The 18,969-nt window shown below is 39.2% G+C and overlaps 1 protein-coding gene across 15 annotated transcripts in view; it reads left to right on the forward strand.

Annotated features, from left to right (window-relative positions):
* The window catches only part of FAM118B (family with sequence similarity 118 member B), a gene marked incomplete at its 3' end in the record, with an annotated part of 48,068 nt that overhangs the window by 3,006 nt on the left and 26,093 nt on the right, over positions 1–18,969 (forward strand). For 2 of the 15 annotated variants that reach the window (XM_081037366.1, XM_081037356.1), the window contains exon 2: positions 6,572–6,621. The exons of the other annotated variants lie outside the window; for them this stretch is intronic. The remainder of the gene's footprint in view (positions 1–6,571; positions 6,622–18,969) is intronic. 15 annotated transcript variants of the gene reach the window in all.

Below are 18,969 nucleotides of genomic sequence, written 5' to 3' on the forward strand. Positions count from 1 at the left end.
TTGTTTTATGGTTTTAGAGTCAAAGAAACAATCAGCAGGAGCTCTTTGGATGTGTCCTACAAAGTGCAGTTGTGAGGAGCCGAGAATTCTGGGGACTAATCCCAGTTCAGCTGCTTATGAATTGAAGTAATTTGGGCTTCAGTTGTTTTGTCTTTTGAAAGAAGATCCTTACAGCTAGCTCTAAGTTCATATTCTATGAAGATTTTCCACTGACCCTTAAGTATTTCTGTTACCAAGTGGAATTTATTTCAGACTTATCTTGAATACAGTTAGTATTGGCACAGAGAACTAGGATTCTGCTCTTGTCCCCAGAGTTTAAACTTATGCCAGCAAGCTAACATGTGTATTTGGAGGTTACTTCATTGAGTGGTGTTGGAATATACCTTAAGATTTCCTAAGTGGGGTATAGGAGGAAGTGCAGACAAAAAAAAATACATATATTAGAAATCAGTGGTATAGACCTACAGCATGGGTTTTGTTTCTTTTTTCCGTACCAGCATTTTAAAGAGATTCTGTCGTACTAATGCCCCTCATTATACTTCCGTTGTAATGATCAAGCTTTTGAGTAATGATCAAGGCAGGTCTAGCTTAAACCAGTACTTCCAAACTTTTTTTCATATCGTAGCACAGGTAGAAATAATTATTATTTCATGAAGGAAAACTGCCCACAGACGACAATTGGCCTGGAAGCTGTGGCTATCCTCAGTCCCCACATGACGACAAACACAGGCTGGGGAGATCCCTGTCCTGTGGCCCATCTGACCATTAGGGAGATTAGCATTGCACATTCAAGGTCGGTGACCCAAACTCTGCCTAACTCGGGAGGAACTGCATTGTGAGTTATTTTTATTAAATCTGTCTCAAATTTGTTTCTCCTTTATGTGCCTTTATGCTCTGGGTTAGTTTGTATTTCAGGTCCTTACAAAGGGGCTTTTCTAAAAGTGTAAGAAGTAGTTAATTGATCAAAAGCTGGGATATGCTTTTGTGGTGATGCTGTGACCTCATTAGGTGTGGACAGTCTTGCTTGGCCCATTTAGGTAAGATAAAGAATTTCTTTAAAAAAGCTTATTTCATGTTTTCTGTTATAAAAACTAATACAGAAAATGTAAAAGATACAAAAAATAGAGTGGGAAGAAATCATTCATAGTTCTGTTTCTCAAATATTGTCACTCTCCTGGTTTTTCTCAGTCTTTTTATCGTGCATGTTTTCTTAATTGTAAATTTCAAACATTTATAGAAGTAGAGAAAAGACTGTAATGAACCCCACGTATCCTTCAGGCAGCTACTATCACCAACCAACACAGCGTCAGTTTTGTTTAACACCCCACCCTTACCTCCCAGATTGGTTTGGAATCAAATCCCAGATAGCATTTTATCTCGAAACACTTTGGTATGTATCTGTAAAAGATAGGACTTGTTTTTAGCATAACCAAAATACCACTATCATGCCTAAAAAAAACTATTTCTTAATATCACCAAGCAAGCAGTCAGTGTACAAATTTGCCTGTTGGTCTCATTTTTTTCTTTTAACAGTTAATTTGTTAGAATCAGGATCCAGAAAAGGTCCATAATCACACACACACGCTTTTAATTAAAATAGAACCATATGTGCATTCAGGAGAGACATGTGGACTGTAAACCTTAAGGATACTTCGAGTTCACTGGCTAAGAGCTTGCACTTGGGAGTCAGACTGCATGTCAGCTCCTGGCTCTGCCACTTGCTAGCTGGGTAACCTCGTGCCAGTTACTTAACCTCTCTCTCCCTTTAGTTTACTTATCCTGTAAAATGTGGGTGGCGTCTGCCTTAGGACTACTGTGAGGAGTAAGGAGGGTCATACCTGTGAAAACACTTGTATGGCACTGAGCACACAGTGCTCAGTAAATACTGCTGAGCTACGTCTAGTTCTGCCACTGCGGTCAGTCACTTCAACGTCTTGGACCTTAAATTTCTCACCCCACAGTGGGGGTGGGGCAAACAACTAGATGACTTCAAAAGTCCAGTGCTTGCACGAAATGAGGCAGTTCAGTATTTTAGAAAGACCATGAGCTTTGGAAACAGACCGGGGTTTGTATCAGGCCTTGTCATTTACAAGCATTTACTCTCCTCAGACTGTTTCTACAGCTGAGCAATGGAATTAGTAATACGAATTGATTGCTGTGAAGAGCCACAAGATGAATATATGTGGTGCCTAACGTGTAGTAAATACTCAAATTATTAGTCAGTAGCATTTCATGGTTATAATTTAAAATAAGATCATTACATTAGAGCATTTTTAAGACGGTAGAGGTATGAATTGTATGCCATTTATATAAACGAAGATGGGGAAGGGAATATACACTGGAAGGGTGGATGTGGAGACCGTGTTTCCAGAACATGAACAATGGAAAATTGAGGGATATTCACCATGTGGGTGGATAAAAGCCAGAGGATATCAGGATCCCTAGAGAAATTCAAGACGGCATTTGCAACAGATAGTTGCTAAAGTTGAATAAACCTATTCTCTGCATTATTTGAAAATTTATATAAGTTAAAGATGGATTGTTGTGTGTGTTTTAATTGTTCATGATTGGAACATGCTCTGTTGACTAATGATATTGTTAGTTTAATGAAAATGACTTGCAGTAGCTGCTGTTAGGAGAGCTGCATTATTGTTAACTGATTTGGAAAACCACATCTACACTGGGTTTACTGATCCCAGTCTGCTAGTCAGCATTTCCCCAACTGCTTGGTGTTAAGCATCATCTGAGGTACTTTTAAATCTACAGATCCGTCCTCTAGGAATGTTGAATCAGTAAATACCGTGTTTCCCTGAAAATGAGACCGGGTCTCATAGTAAGTTGTGCTCCAAAAGACGCATTAGGGCTTATGTTCAGGGGATGTCATCCTGAAAAATCATGCTAACGCTTATTTTCTGGTTAAGTCTTATTTTCGGGGAAACATGGTACTAAGTTATGGGCCAGGAATCAATTTTCCTGGCCCTTTCCTGCTCAGCAAGCTCTCTAGGGGCCTGGGCCCAAAAGTTCTTTTGTTTATGACTATACCACACAAATGGTAAGGTTACTTAAAAATGTAGAGAGAAAAATGGCAAATTTTAAATGTTGCTAATTTTTTCCTATTTTGTTTTTTTATCAAAGAAATTTATGTATGTCGTTTAAAAAGTCATATTGTACTAATCAATTTACAATGGGGAAGAAAACAACACCGTTCCCTCCACTCTCCCCACCTCAGTCGCATTCCTTAGCGAAAACCACTAAATTATGTTCGTCTTTCCACAGGTATTTTCATATTTCTAAATCATTTGGTATGTTATTATTTCTTGTTGTCTTTCCCCCAGTGTTTGGCCTGTTGATTTCCTGCTGTGATAGATTAGGACTTAGTTCTTCCACCCCATCACTTCCCTACATTTCCACACCTTCCACCCCTACTTATATTGTAATAATTGGTTAAAACAGTCAGCTTTTCTGTGTTTACACCTCTGCCAAATATCATTGACCATTGAGCCACATGACTGTCTCAGCTCTGCTCGTCCTTATGTTTAGATTGACTTTTGCCTGTTTTTTTTCACATACCTATCCTTAATATTTTCCCAAATGCTTCAACCTATTTGTCACATTCTTATCAGTAACATTTTCTATGAGCTCACATGTATCACTTCCTTCTTTTTTTATTAGAGCCCTGCCTCCTTTTCCTCCTCTCTGTACTCTTTCCTATGAACACCACCCAAATATCACAACTCAGGAACTGCCCTTCACGCTCCTCCTGGGCTGGCACCATGTTGTCCCATTTCTTGGCATATATGCTCATTTCCTGGGAAGTATTTGAATGATTTTATTCTGCCCACAAATCTGCTTCGTAGTTTGGAAATGTTCCAGAATTCTGGGTTGGAAATGATTTTCCCTCAGGATTTTGAAGGCATTGTTGTTGTATACTCTGGAATCAATGGAGGCATAGGGATTCAAATCCTCTTTAGGTGGCCTTGTTTTGTTGGTTTGTTGTTTTCCTTTCTTCTCTCACTGGAAGCCTTGAGGATATTCTGTCCTCGGTGTTGTGGAATTTCATGATGATGTACCATAGTGTGGGTCTTTTTCCTCATTTATCTCTCTGGGTGCACAGTGGACTCTGTCATTACAACTCCGTGTACGTCAGTTCTGGGACATTTCCTTCTAGTATTTCTCTGGGGTTTTTTTCTCCTCATATTTTCTTTTTCTTTGATCCTTTTTCATAATATCCATTCTTAATACGGATATGATGACTTGGGAGAGAGCCCATTACAGGTTTTTAGTTTTCTGCTCTACATTGGAGCAGGTTTGAGTGTCTGTTCTAGAATGGCCAGGCCCTGCCTGTAGTGAGAACTGGGTGCTTCATCACAGGGTGACAGACCCCGGTAAGTCACGTCCACGGGGACTGGGGAGGGTCTAGCCCGCTGCTCACTCACCCCAATTTCCCATTGCCCTCAGTCACTAGAAATGTACTGCTGCTTTCTTTATTCTATAGAAACATGCGCTACTGCGCTCCTGATGCTCCCACAAGCTATGTGAGTGTTTTAAAACGTTAATACTACTGAGACACTAAGGAAAATAAGGGAAGAAACGTTTTTTAAAAAACTGAAAATGTATGATGTACAAGCGGGGGCACCCTCTGAAGACTACAGTTTTTTTTATTGATATGGACATAAAACCAGGACGCTTGCTTGCCCTTCTTCCAAACTGCTTTTCTCTGCATAACCCAAAACGTCCCGGTCGTCTGCTCCAGGTGGGGTTACAGGGTGGTGATCAGGGGCTCTTTCTCCGTCCCTGTACCTTGGGTATTTCCTGCGCTGCCCCCTCTGGACCTGTTCCCTGGCCCCAGGCTGCCCGGCCCGTTGCTGCTCCCTGTGATTTCACCTTGGTCTTGCCTGACTTCCTCCATTCTTTCAGAAAGTATGTTATTAGGTCTCCCTAACCGTTTTTTCTCTCACCTATTTTTTTCCCTTAATATTCTCACTGGCCACTTTTTAAGACTGATGGTACCTGCTCAGCAAAGCAATGTTTTAAAAAGTGGTTTCTTCTAAGTTAGCCTTATCTTATCTTTCTAGCTGTTCTGGCATCTGTGGCAGAGAATACCTTCTTATTTTTTTGAGCTTTCAGATTCTCATTTCAGGTCTAAATAATGCTTTCATCTCTCAGTTCACTTACAGATCAAAGAGAATATTTTTCAGTTAAATTTTGTTAGGAAAAAATATCCTGAGAATATCAAGCTAGTTTAAGGATTCAAGATTAACCACTTTTCTGAATTCCCTTTGGCCTGTCATTCTCTTGTTCGTTAAGGGATTATTGGAATTGATCCAAGGATTGCGCTTACGAGTACATTCCTCAAGTATATAACAGTTCTTTCAAAATCAATAAATACTAGTTTCGGTGCTTGAAAGATAAATTCTCTCACCCAGAGATTATTTCTGCCCTTCAAAAACCTACAACCTATGATAAGGAACTGGTTGTTGAGCTGTTTTTCTGACCTTTAAGTTTGAAGTACCGTCTTAAATAAGTACCTTTGCGTGTGAGCGGCTGTGTAACTGAAACTTTTGAGTAGGTATCTCATGGATCTGAAACACAGGAGAGATCTGAGCTGAAGATACAGATTAGGGAGTCATTGGCATTTAGTTGGTATTTTAAACCGTTGGAGTAGATGGGGTGGGGCGGGGAAGGAATAGGTGAAGTGAATAGGCTGGAGAGCCCAACATAGACTATGGACCCCCAGCATTTAGTTAATGGGCAGAGAAAAAAGAGCTGCCACTCGAGGGATGGGAGGAAAACCAGGAAAACACAGTATCCAGAGGAGGATGGAATTGTGTCAGATGCTTCCAACAGGTGAAGGAAGATAAGCACTAACAATTCCATTGAATTTTGCCTTAAAGGGATCTATCTCCCATAAAAACTGTCCTTCGTTTTCCTCGAGCACAATTGTTAATCTTTGTACCTTATACACGCACATTAAACTTAACAGAAATAATAAACATTTGTTTACAGTTCTGTTTCCCCTAAAAGGTAGAGATTTTTCAAAGGTGTGGCCCTTAAGGGTATGGCCTAGGGTCTGAGTCATCTTTGGGGAGACAGTATTGCATTGTCTGTGTACAATATGGACTTGAGCCAGCGTCCTGTGTCTAATGTGTAATAGCCGTGTGACCTTTAGCAGGTACTTAATGCCTCTGTCCTTCGATTCCTTTACCTATGGTATCTGGGATACATGGTGTTGTTAACGTCTACTTCAGAGAAGAGTGAATGTTTGTAAAGTGTCTAAAACAGTGCCTGGCTCATTGTAAATGATAAATGGTGTTTGCCGGATATGGTAATAGTAATATTCTTGACACAGTGTCTGGCATTTAACAGATATTTGAACATGAATACTCAACAACTTGTGACCAATGTAATTCCTATCATTTCACTCTAAAAGCATATATGGAATATAGTCATGTTCAGGCCATTGGAAAACTACAGAATAGAAGTGGAGTGAGTTAAGTGCATGTAACTGTGTTTTATAAAACAAATCTGTGGACTTCTTGCAAAGTACTTTGTGATCCTAGTTTCTTTTCAGGTAGTTGGGAAGGAGAAAACCGAAAGATAAAGAAGGCTGCTCCAGAGCAGGTGAGAACTTTTTATGTGTAGGAATAAACATTAGCCTTAACAAGATGAGTGGTGGCTATCAGTCACAGTACTTGTTTGGCTTAAAAGAAACAATACTACAACTTTACCCATTCATCCTGGTTGTTTTTCCTTCTCTTTTAAGAAAAAAATTTTAATTACAGATGACTTAAATATTATATTAGTTTCAGGTGTATGACATAGTGATTAGATATTTACATAACTTAAAAAGTGATTGCCCCGAAAAGTCTACTACCCATTGGACACCATACATAATTACTACAGCAGTATCAACTATGTTCCCTATGCTGTACTTTATATCCCGTGACTGTTTTTATAACTGGCAGTTTGTACTTCTTAATCTCTTCACCTTTTTCACCCATCCCTCCAGCACCCTTCCCATCTGGCAACCACCATGTTGTTCTCTGCATGTAAAAGTTTATTTCTGTTTTGTTTGTTCATTTATCCTGTTCTCTAGATTCCACATATAAGTGAAATCATACAGTATTTCTTTTTCTCTGTCTGACATATTTCACTTAGTAAATACCGTCTGGGTCTACCCATGTCGCAAATGGCAAGATTTCATTCTTTATTATGGCTGAGTAATATTCCATTGTGGATGTGCCCCACATTTTCTATCCACTCATTTATCAATGGACACTTGGGTTACTTCCATATCCTGGTTATTGTTAATAATGCTGCAGGAAACATAATGTTTTTGAACTAGTGTTTTGAATTTCTTCAGATACATACCCAGAAGTAGAATTGCTGGGTCACATGGTAGTTCTATTTTTAATTTTTTGAGGAACCTGTTTAGTGTTTTCCATAGTGGCTACACCCATTTGCAATCCCACCAATAGTGTGCAAGCATTCCCTTTTCTCCACAGCCTCCCCAGCCCGTGTTGTTTGCTGATTTATTGATGAGGACCATTCTGACAGGTGTGAGGTGATATCTCATTGTGGTGTTGATGTGTATGTCCCTGAGGATGAGTGATGCTGAGCATCTGTTCATCTGTGTGTCCTCTTTGGAGAATTGTCTATTCAGATCCTCTTCCATTTTTAAATCAGATTGGGTTGTTTTTTGGTGTTTAATTATGAGTTCCCTGTATATTTGGGGTATTAATCCCTTATTGGATATGTCATTGGATATGGTAAATATCTTCTTCGTTCAGTAGGTTGTCTTCGTTTTGTTGGTTCCCTTTGCCATGCAAAAGCTTTTTAGTTTGATGTAGTCCCATGTGGTTATTTTTTTGTTTGTTTCCCTTGCCCCAGGAGATACGTCCAAAAAAATATTACTAAGAGCGAAGTCAAAGAGTTTACTGCCTCTGTTTTTTTCTAGGAGTTTTATGGTTTCGGGTCTTATATTTTATGGTTTTGAGTCTTATATTTAAGTCTTTAATCTATTTTGAGTGTACTCTTGTATGTGGTTTAAGAAATTGGTCCAGTTTTATTTTTTCCATGTATCTGTCCAGTTTTCCCAACACCATTTATTAAAGAGACTGTCTTTATTGCATATTCTTGCCTCCTTTGTTACAGATTAATTGACCATATAGAGACATGGGTTTATTTCTGGGCTCTGTTTTGTTCCATTGCTCTATGTGCCAGTACCATGATGTTTTGATTACTATAGCCTTGTAGTATAATTTGATATCAGGAAGCATGATACCTCCAGCTTTGTTGTGCTTACTCAAGAGTATATTGGCTATTTGGGGTCTTTTGTGGTTCCATATAAATTTTAGGATTATTTGATCTAGTTGTGTGAAAAAGGCCATTGGTATTTTGATAGGGATTGCACTGAATCTGTAGTGTTTTGGGTAGTGTGGACATTTCTAATGATGTTAGTTTTCATTAGCCACAAGATTTCATTTATTTGAATCTTTTTAATTTTCTTTCTTCAGTGTCATGTAGTTTTCCAAATACAGGTCTTTTACCTCCTTGGTTAAATTTATTCCTAGGTATTTTTATTCTTTTTGATGCAATTGTAAATGGGATTTTCTTAATTTCCCTTTCTGATATTTTGTTACTGGTATGTAAAAATGCACCGAATTTCTGGATATTAATTTTGTACCCTGCTACTTTACTGAATTCATTTATTCTAATAGCCTTTTTGTGGCATCTTTAGTGTTCTCTCTACATATCATCATGTCATCAGCAAATAATGACGGTTTTACTTCTTCCTTTCCAATTTAGATGTCTTTTATTTCTTTTTCTTGTCTATTGCTGTGACTAGGACTTCCAGCCCTAGGTTGAATATAAGTGGTGAGAGTGGACATCCTTGTCATATTTCTGATATTAAAGGAAAACCTTTCACCTTAAGACTGTTGAGTATGATGTTAGCTGTGGGTGTGTTGTATATGGCCTTTATTACATTAAAGTATATCCCCTCTGTCCCATTTGCTGAGAGTTTTTTTTTAACCATAAATGGATGTTGGATTTTGTCAAAAGCTCTTTCTGCGTCTATTGATACAATCATACGATTTTTATCTTTCGTTTTGTTCATGTGGTGTGTCACATTAGTTGATTTGCAACTAGTGAACCAACCTTGCATCCCAGAAATAAATCCCACTTGATTGTGATGTATGATCCCTGTAATGTATTTGCTAGATTTGGTTTTCTAATATTTTGCTGAGGATTTTTGCATCTTATGTTCATCAGGGATATTGACCTATAATTTTCCGTTTTTGTAGTGTATTTGTCTGATTTGGGTATTGGGGTAATACTAGCCTTGTAAAATGAGTTTGGGAGCCTTCCCTCCTCTTCAATGTTTTGGAATAGTTTGAGAAGGATAAGTATAAATTCTTGTCTGAATGTTTAGGAAAATTCACCTGTGAAGCCATTTGGTCCAGGATTTTGTTTGTTGGGAGTTTTTTGATTACTGATTTAATTTTGTTAGTAGTTGTCAGTGTGTTCAGATTTTCTTTTTCTTCCTGATTCAGTCTTGGAAGCTTGTATGTTTCTAGTAATTTATCCATTTCTTCCAAGTTGTCTGATTTATTGGTATATAATTGTTCATAGTATTTTCTTACAATCCATTGTATTTCTGTAGTGTCAGTTGTCATTTTTCCTCTTTCATTTCTGATTTTATATATTTGAGTCCTCTCTCTCTTTTTCTTCATGAGTCTGGCCAAAGGTTTATCACTATTGTTTATCTTTTCATAGAATCAGATTTTGCTTTCATTAATCTTTTCTACTTTTTTAAGACTATTTCATTGATTTTTCACTCTGGTCTGTATTATTTCCTTCCTTCTCACTTTGGGCTTTGTTTTTCTTTTTCTGGTTACTTTAGATGTAAGTTTAGATTGTTTATGTGATATTTTTCTTGTTTCTTGAAGTAGGCCGGTGTTGCTATGAATTTCCCTCCTAGAACTGCTTTGGCTGTGTGCCATAGATTTTTTTTGGGGGGGGGGGTGTGGTCATTGTGTTTTAATTTTCATTTGTCTCAAGGTATTTTTTTATTTCATCCTTGATCTCATTGTTAACTCATTCATTGTGTAGTAGCTAGTATGTTATTTAGCCTCCATGTGTTTTTCAGTTTTATTCTTGTAATTGATTTCTATTTCTATACCATTGTGATCAGAGAAGATGCTTGATATGATTTCAGTCTTCTTAAGTTTTCTAAGTTTTGTGGTCTAACATGTGGTCTGTCCTGGAAAATGTTCTATGTGCACTTGAAAAGAATGTATATTATGCTGCTTTGGGGGTAAAGTCTTTAAAACTAGCAATTAAATCCTTCTGATCTAATGTGTCACGTAACACTGTTTCTTTTGTTTATTTTCTGTCTGGATGATCTATCCATTGATTTCAATGGGGTGTTCAGGTCCCCTACTATTACTGTGTGAATGTTGATCTCTTCCTTTATGTCCATCAACATTTCTTTTTATATTTAGGTGCTCCTGTGTTGGGTGCATAGATATTTACAAGAGTTATATCCTCTCGTTGGATTGATCCCTTTATCATTACAAAATGACGTTCTTTGTCTCCTGTTACAGCCTTTATTTTAAAGTCTGTTTTGTTTGATATGAGTATTATTACTACCCCAGCTTTTATTTTTCGTTTGTTTCCATTTGCATGAAATATCTTTTTTCATCCCTTTACTTTCAGTCTGTGTGTGTCTTTTCGATCTGAAGTGGGTCTCTTATAGGCAGCACATGTATGGGTCTTTTTTGTTTGTTTTGTAAACCATTCAGCCACCATATATCTTTTGCTTGGAGCATTTAGTCCATTTACATTTAAAATAACAGGTCGGTATGTAGTTATTGGCATTTTGTTATTTGTACTTTTGATACGTATATATTTTTCATTCTTCTTAAAGAAGTCCCTTAACATTTCTTATTATACCTGGTGGTAATGAACTCCTTTAGCTTTTTCTTGTCTGGGAAACTCTTTATCTCCCCGTCAATTCTAAATAATGGCCTTGCTCCGTAGAGTAATCTTGGTTGTAGGTCCTTTCTTTTCATGACTTTCAGTATTTCTTGACAGCCCCTTCTGGCCAGCAAAGTTTCTGTTGAGAAATCAGCTGACAGTCTTATGGGAGCTCCTTTGTACTTAACAAATTGTTTGGTTTTATTTTTTTTTTATTTTCTTGCTGCTTTTAAGATTCTCTTTTTGTCTTTAACATTTGGTGTTTTAATTATGATATGTCTTGGTGTGGGCCTTTTTGGTTTCATTTTGTTTTGGGACTTGCTGTGTTTCCTGGACTTGTATGTGTATTTCTTTCACCAGGTTAGGGAAGTTTGCTGTCAGTATTTGTTCAAATAGGTTTTCAATCCCTTGCTTTCTCTCTTCTCCTTCTGGTACCCTTATGATGCGAATGTTGTTATGCTTGATGTTGTTCCAGACAACATCAGGTTCCTTAACCTGAGGTTCCTTAAAGTATCCTCATTTTGGGGGGGTCTTGCCAGGTGACTCAGGTGGTTGGAGCGCCGTGCTCCTAATGCCGAAGTCGCCAGTTGGATTCCCACATGGGTCAGTGTGCTACGCTCTCTACAGCTAAGATTGTGAACAACAGCTGTCCCTGGAGCTGGGCTGCCGTGAGCAGCTAGAGGTTGGCGTGAGCTGCCGTGTGTTGCCAGAAGCAGCTGGTGACCAGTGTGAGTGGCCAGTAGCCACTGTGAGTGGCTGTGGGCTGCTGTGTGCTGTCGTGGGCTACCGTGTGCTGCCATGAGCGGCCCACAGCCAGCATGAGTGCCCGGCAGCCAGCGTGAGCTGCTGTAAGCGGCCAACCGACAGGCCCACCGGTGATCAACTGTCTCAGCCGGGAGGAGTGCAAGGCTCATAATACCAGGGAGCTGTGTCCTACATAACTATACTGAATCGGAGTGAGGGGGGAAATGGAAGAAGGGGGGGGACAAAAATCTATCCTCATTTTTTAAATTATTTTTTCTCTTTGCTGTTCCGATGGGGTCATTTTCACTACCTTGTCTTGCAGGTTGCTCATTCGATCCTCTGCTTAATCCAATCTGCTGTTGATTCCTTTTTATGTATTTTTCATTTCAGTTATTGTATTCTTTTTCTAACTTGTTCTTTTTTATGTTTTTAAATTTAAAGATGTTTTCTGCTTGTGGAAGTTCTCACTGAGTTAATCTGTTCTCAGTTCGTTGGGCATCATTATAACCAGTGATTTGAACTCTGTATTTGGTGGTCGGTTGCTTGTCTCTATTTTGTTTAGGTTTTTTCCTGGAGTTTTGTCCTGTTCTCTTAGTTGGGATATGTTTCTTTGTCTCCTCACTTTGTCTGACTTCCTCTGATTCTTTCTGTGTGTTTGGTAGATTGCCTACATCTCCCAGTCTTGCAGAGTGGCCTTATGTAGTAGCTGTTCTGTGGGGCCCAGTGGCACAGTCTCCCTGTTCAACTGGCTGGGTGCTCCAGCGGTGTACCTTGTGTGAGTTGTGTGTGCCCTCCTGTTGTAGTTGAGCCTTGATTACTGTTGTCACTTCATTTGGTGGGGTTGACTCTCAAGCTGACTCATTGTGAGGGCTGGCTGTGACTACAGTGGATGAGCTGTTGTGTGGGGCTGACCCCACAAAGCAGGAATCACTTTAGTGGGATTCTGGTGCCGGCCAAGTCTGCTGCCCTTCAGGTTTGTCATTTATGGAGCTGGTTGAGTGGTGCTCTGGTGTGGTCTGAAGTTGGCCACCAGGTGTGTTGGGTCTGGGGTTTTGGGAGGACCTCTGGTGAAGGCCAAGGTCAGCTGCCACTTGTGCCTGGGTTTGGGCTGCCTGGTGAGAGGTACAAAGTGATCTGCAGTTGGTTGCCGCTTGTTCTGGACTTGGAGGCACTGGGGAGAGGCTATGCTGCGAATTGAGGCCGGCTGCCACTTGTTCCAGGCTTGGAACCCTTTGGTGGGTACCAGGATGTGCAATGGGGTCAGCGCCATTTGTGCCAGGTTTGTGGCTGCCTAGTTGAAGCTACGTTCCAGGCGAAGACTGGTGACTGGTTATAGCAGGCTTGGGACCATGATGGGAGTCAAATACAAGTTGAGACTAGTTGCCACTTGTGCCGGGCTTGGGGCTACTTAGCGAGAGATACAGGGCATGCCGAGGTCATGTGCGGCTTGTTTGGGTGTTGTGAACCTTTGAGAGATTTTAGGAAAGTCCTCAGCATGAGCTGAAGCAGGCCCCTTGTGTGGAAAAGCCACTGGAGGAGGTTGGGGGTAGTGCGCGAGTTGAGTGTGGCAGGTTTTCAGGAACTCTCAAGGGCGGATCAATTGGTGTTATCCAGGTTAATGGAGAGCACAGATTTGGGACCTGCCAGCTGGGTGGGAGGAGCACGCAACAAAGGAACAGTGGCACCTGCCAGCACTTCTGTCTCCAGAGAGCGCTGCCTTGACCCCTACTCCTCCAGCCCTCGCCCTGAAGCTAGTCAGCTCAGTTCCTCCTCATGTGTCCCTGGTGCTGTTTGAGCTGCTGCCTCTGTTCTGGGGCCCAGAGAGCGAGTGAGTTTGAGCAAGTGAGGCCATGCACTGCCCCCCAAGAGCAGTGCCTAGGTTTCCAGTAGCCCTCCATCTCCCTCAGATGCAACGCCTGCTGGTTTCCACAGCCAGACATTATGGGGACTCCTCTTCCTGGTACTGCTGTCTCAGACTGGGGGGCCCCCTGAGGGGCTGAGACCACTCACTCCTCAGATGGGACCTCCACGGCCAAGATAGCCCGTCTGAGTCTTAACCACCACACGGTGTGGGACAAGCCCATTTCGAGTCTCCATCCCTCCTACCAGTCTTGACGTGGCTTCCTGTTTATGTCCTTAGTTACAGGAATTCTGTTCAGCTAGTCGTAAGGCGGTTCTCAATAATGGTTCTGTAATTTAGTTGTAATTTTGATGTGGTTGTGGGAGGAGTCAAGCACAGCGTTAACTTACTCTACCACCTTTACCGGAAGCCCTCATCCTGTTTGTTTTACAGATCATAAAATTAAAAGTATCTGTTGATGTCTTAGACTTTAAATTAACTCATGGCAGCTACACACTCATTCAGACAGCAGATATTTGAACATTCACTACACTGTGTCAGCACTTATATATAACGGAAACTGCTGGGGCTGGGGACATGATAAAAATAGACAAACATTTACTTGTTTTCAAAGAGCTCTTACTCTTATGGGAGATGCTAATAATTGCAAATGCTAAGAGATGCAAACAAGAAGCTGAAATATAAATGCGGCACTCGGTGTCGTGGGTGGATAACCAGACTACAGAAAGTGACGTGTAAGCTGAGACCTCAAGGACGAGATGGGGGTAGAGGCCCTTGTGGAATGTGTCACTCTAAGTCAAATTGTGTGTGTCAGCCAGGAAAGTTTGTGTTGTGTTCTGTGTGGCCCTAGAGCCTGGTGAATGAGGGAGAGTTCTGGGTGGTATGTTGTAAAGTGGTTTGAAGATGCCAGATCATGCCTGGTTCTTGTAGCCATGATGAGTTTAATTTTATTAAACACAGTGAGAAACCATTGAATGATTTTAAACCATAACCTATATCCAATTTGTGTGCTGAAATCCCTTTTGCTGCTATATAAGCTTTCCTTCTAGTTGCATTTTAGATTTAATATATAAAACACAAGAAAGTACTTTCTTAGCCTTAAATACTGATGTCCTTGAGTCATTTGCCAGAAAGAGTTCTTGCCTTAAGAATCCACCCTTAAAAAATCAGTTTACATCTTAGATATCAGAAACTTGAGTTATAAAAATAAAATTATTTATATATACAAATGTTGAGTGAGTGTGAGAGGGTACTCTTGAAACCTTAAGTCTGAAATCCTTCTGCCTGCTGGAATCAGATTACCTTTACTCACTGCTGTGACTGTTGGCTTATGGGAAAAATTATAGTCTGAATGTTGGTTTACTCTGTATACAACTTGCACAGAAATTTGTCTTTTCCCATTTGTTCTACCTTTTTTTTAATGGCCTTTTAGGGTCCTTACTACATTAAAAGTGGTGATAGTATGTTTCTTTTAATAGAAAATGCTTTCTGTGTTGCACATTAAATTTCTTTTAATTCCAATCACGAGTAACATCTTGCATTTGAGTTAGTTCATTCAATAAATATTTGAAAACCTATTATGTGCAAGCACTGTTCTAGGGTCTTAGGATACCTTCTGAACTAAATAAAGATCCCTACTTTTGAGGAACTTGCATTGCAGTGGGAGGAGTCTAGTGACAACTAATAAACATAATTAGTATCTTTATTGTATTTCTGATGTAATTAGTATATTAGAGGGTGGTACATGCTATGAAATAAAAAGTAAAACAGTTAATGCAATGTTGGGGATGTTGCAGTTTAAAATAGGGTGGTCAAAATACCGCGTTTCCTTGAAAATAAGACCTAGCTGGACAATCAGTTCTAATGCGTCTTTTTGGAGCAAAAATTAATATAAGACCCGGTCCTATTTTACTATAATATACGACCAGGTATAATATATATATTATAATATAGTTATAATAATATATAATATATTATTATATAATATAGTATAATATATAATAATATAATATATATTATGATATAATTATAATATAATTATAATGTAATGTATAAGTAATAAATATATAATATAATAACAGGTCTTATATTAATTTTTGCTCCAAAAGACGCATTAGAGCTGATTGTTCAGCTAGGTCTTATTTTGGGGGAAACACGGTAGCAGCACTGAGAAGGTATGATTTGAGCAAAGGCTGGGAACCTTGTGTAGGTACCTGGGGGAAGAGCATGCTGGGTAGAAGGAACAGCCAGTAAAAAGAAAGGCCCCAAGACCAGAGCGGATGAGGCCTGATTGAGACAGGGAAGAGGCCAGTGTGCCCAGAGGAGGGGAATGGAGTCCCTCAGCTTTCTGGGAATGGTCTCCTCAGTCAATTTTAGGAAGTTCATCAGCCATAACAAATGAATAATTATGCAAAGAATTTCCATCCTATGAATGTTCTGCATATGGTTACCTATGAACACACAGTCTCCTGTCTTAACTTCAATTAGGTAATTTCAGGTAACACAGAATTTTCTTAAATCCATGTCAAAAGGCAGCTAAACAGGCAAAAATCTCTTTTTTCTATAAATAAAATACTGATATTAGATCGCGTGCTTGAAAGATCTCGCATTTAGTAAAAACTGAAAATTTTACCATTCCAATTTGTAGATCTCCAAGTTTTGTTTTACAGCAGAGGACGGGCCAAGATGCCAAATGCACTCATCTCTAAGAGGAGCGGTGATGGGTGAAGATTGGGCTCAGTCAGGTGTACTGTCCTTTAAGAGCAGGTTTTGTTACCTCCCTTAGCTCTTTCAAGCTTAGTAGCTCTAAATCCTTTTAACGTTTTTATTGGTGATCTGCATTTTCTGTTCTTTGACTCGGTGAAATTTTGCATGTGTTTCCTAACTTTCCAATCTAAATCCAGCACACTGCTTTCATAAGACCCTATTCAATGACTGATAGATACAGTAGAATACGGCCAGTCGCGTGCATATCGAGTACACTGTGTTGGCCTCTATCTTCAGTTCATCTTTCTTTCAGATGCACAGTACTCTTTATAAAGAACCAGGCTCAGTTTATCCAGTGAGATCACTAGAGCTTTCCAGCTATCCTTGCCCATAACTAATCTTTACCCATGTTGTTTCTGAATTTTATTTTTCATAGAGTATCCTCTTGTAGTTTCTTAAACTTCTTTCTCCTCTGCTCCTTTCCTAATTTGTCACGGTTGTTTCATGTTGGAGTTCTATCTGCGAATTGCTATCCATCGCTTCTTCTAGAGTAGTTTTCCATAAGGTTGAAGCTCAGGTAAGATCACACTTAAGAAAATGCAGAGAAGCATGGGTCTTTTGACTTTCTCAGCAAAACATTCTACTTTGTTCTCACAATAAAAGAGAAAAATGGTATGGTTCATATAACTGTGAGTTAGAAGGGCCCTTGAAAAATTTGCCAGGACTTTTCTTCCTTTAAGTGGGACTGCATATGAATCACCCCCAAATTAAGTAGCCTACCCTCTTTTTCTTTAAAAGGAAATCCATTTCCATTGCCATGCTCAGTGGGAAGGTCAAGAGCCTAGCATTTAGTAGACATTTAATAGATGTTGAATGGCAAAATTAAAAAAGAATTTGAATACACTAAATAAAAGCAAGCTTATTCTTAAATCCCTCTCTATTGGATATCCTGATAACTGAGTTTGAAACATAATTAAGAACCTAAGATGGGTATCTATTCAATTATTTTGTATCTGTCATGTCTGTTTAAGATACTGTGCGCTTGAACATAAACTTGAAAGTAATGAATAAATTGGACTTGAGTGATTTATTTTTGTTTATTTCATTTTTACAGAATATTTTATTTTCCTTTTAGTTAGCTCTAAGAATAATTGTAAAACATCTCCTTTGTATATCTCTTAAATTCTGTCCTTGGTTTTGCTGTTAATGGGGTTTGGATTACATGGCCATAATTCGGGGACCTCTGAGATGTGTCACCTGGCTTTGACAGTGAATTCACTTAATCACAATTAACATGTGCTATACTTGCGGCTTTTAATCATAACATTTGCCAAGCTTCATGTTGTTAAAATACCTTTTTTTCTAGTTGTAAACTCAGTACTGTTTAAGTCAGAAATCCTCAAGCAAGTGAAAAGGGCGGGGAATTAGGAAGATTCTTACTAAACATTTTTATTTTTATCATGACAAAAGTCTTCCCTTCTTTAAGACTTGTCAAGTTTCACCTCAGAGAGAGATCCTCTCCAGTGATGACGTTTTCTGGGCTCACCCAGAGTTGGATGAATCTGTGTTTGTACACAGCATAGTCTTTGTATTCTGTTGGCATGAAAAGCAAGTAGTTGAAGGTATCGCCATAAGTAACTCATATTGTCGTAATAGGAGGAATTTGGTTTTGAAGGACTCACTGGAACGTAAAATCTTGGCCTTGAAAATTTACTTAATCTCATTTTGAATGAATAACCTATGTCATTTGTGATGAAATTGTATGATCGTACTACTTGATACATGGAAAGTAAATATTTTTTAGTATTTTTGAAGTCTCCTTTCTTAGCAACATGTCATTGTTTTTAGGATATACCTTCTCAGAAGTTTCACAGGAGGGAAAGCAATGACAAAATTCTCATTCTTGGTACAATTAAAACATCAATTTCTGTCACCAATTTCTAATTCAAATCGGATTTTAATTTGGGTGTTCCATCATTCCTTCTTGAAACAGTTCAGTTCCCAATACGTGATGTGTTTCTTTGGTTTTGTAAGTAAAAATAACTAATATAAGCAACATCTGAGCTCTTGAGCTTGGGATACCAGTGTAGTTTATTTTGGGGCTTGAGTTAAAAGACTTTCTGGAATTTGAGGTTATGCCTCTCCATCCTTACTGTGACGAGGTCACCCTCACATTCATATGTGGGTCATTGCTGGTAAAATGCCAGGAATATGTGGTTATCAGTGTAGCATTTTATCAGTGACTACGTTAAAGCAAATTTTCAGGAAAAGAATGTGATACAGATCTTAACCAGCAGAAGGTAAGAGTGTGTGAGGCACACACAATTTCGGGGTAAAATAAGAGCAGATTGAGTTAACCAGCGGTGGAGGAAATACTTCAAGACTGGGGTACACAGAGGAATCAGATCCTAGCATGTTAAGGTGTAATTCCTGTCTTTCAGTTCCATCTTTTTGTGCACATTAGAAGGCAGAAAATGGAAAATTTGTTCTATACACTGATAGGAATGGCCACAGTCTACACTGTAGAACTCAATTTATCAACTACCAAGTCAACTATTTTATTTACTTGTCAGGGAGCTTGTTTGGCGCTCACATAGTATCCTATACTGGCGATCTTTTCCTTCCCCCCTACCCTCCTAGTTGCTAAAAACTAGATGTGTTGGAATTAGTCCAAAATC

The sequence above is a fragment of the Rhinolophus hipposideros genome (assembly GCF_964194185.1).
Source record: "Rhinolophus hipposideros genome assembly, chromosome: 24".
In the NCBI taxonomy this organism is placed as follows: domain Eukaryota; kingdom Metazoa; phylum Chordata; class Mammalia; order Chiroptera; family Rhinolophidae; genus Rhinolophus; species Rhinolophus hipposideros.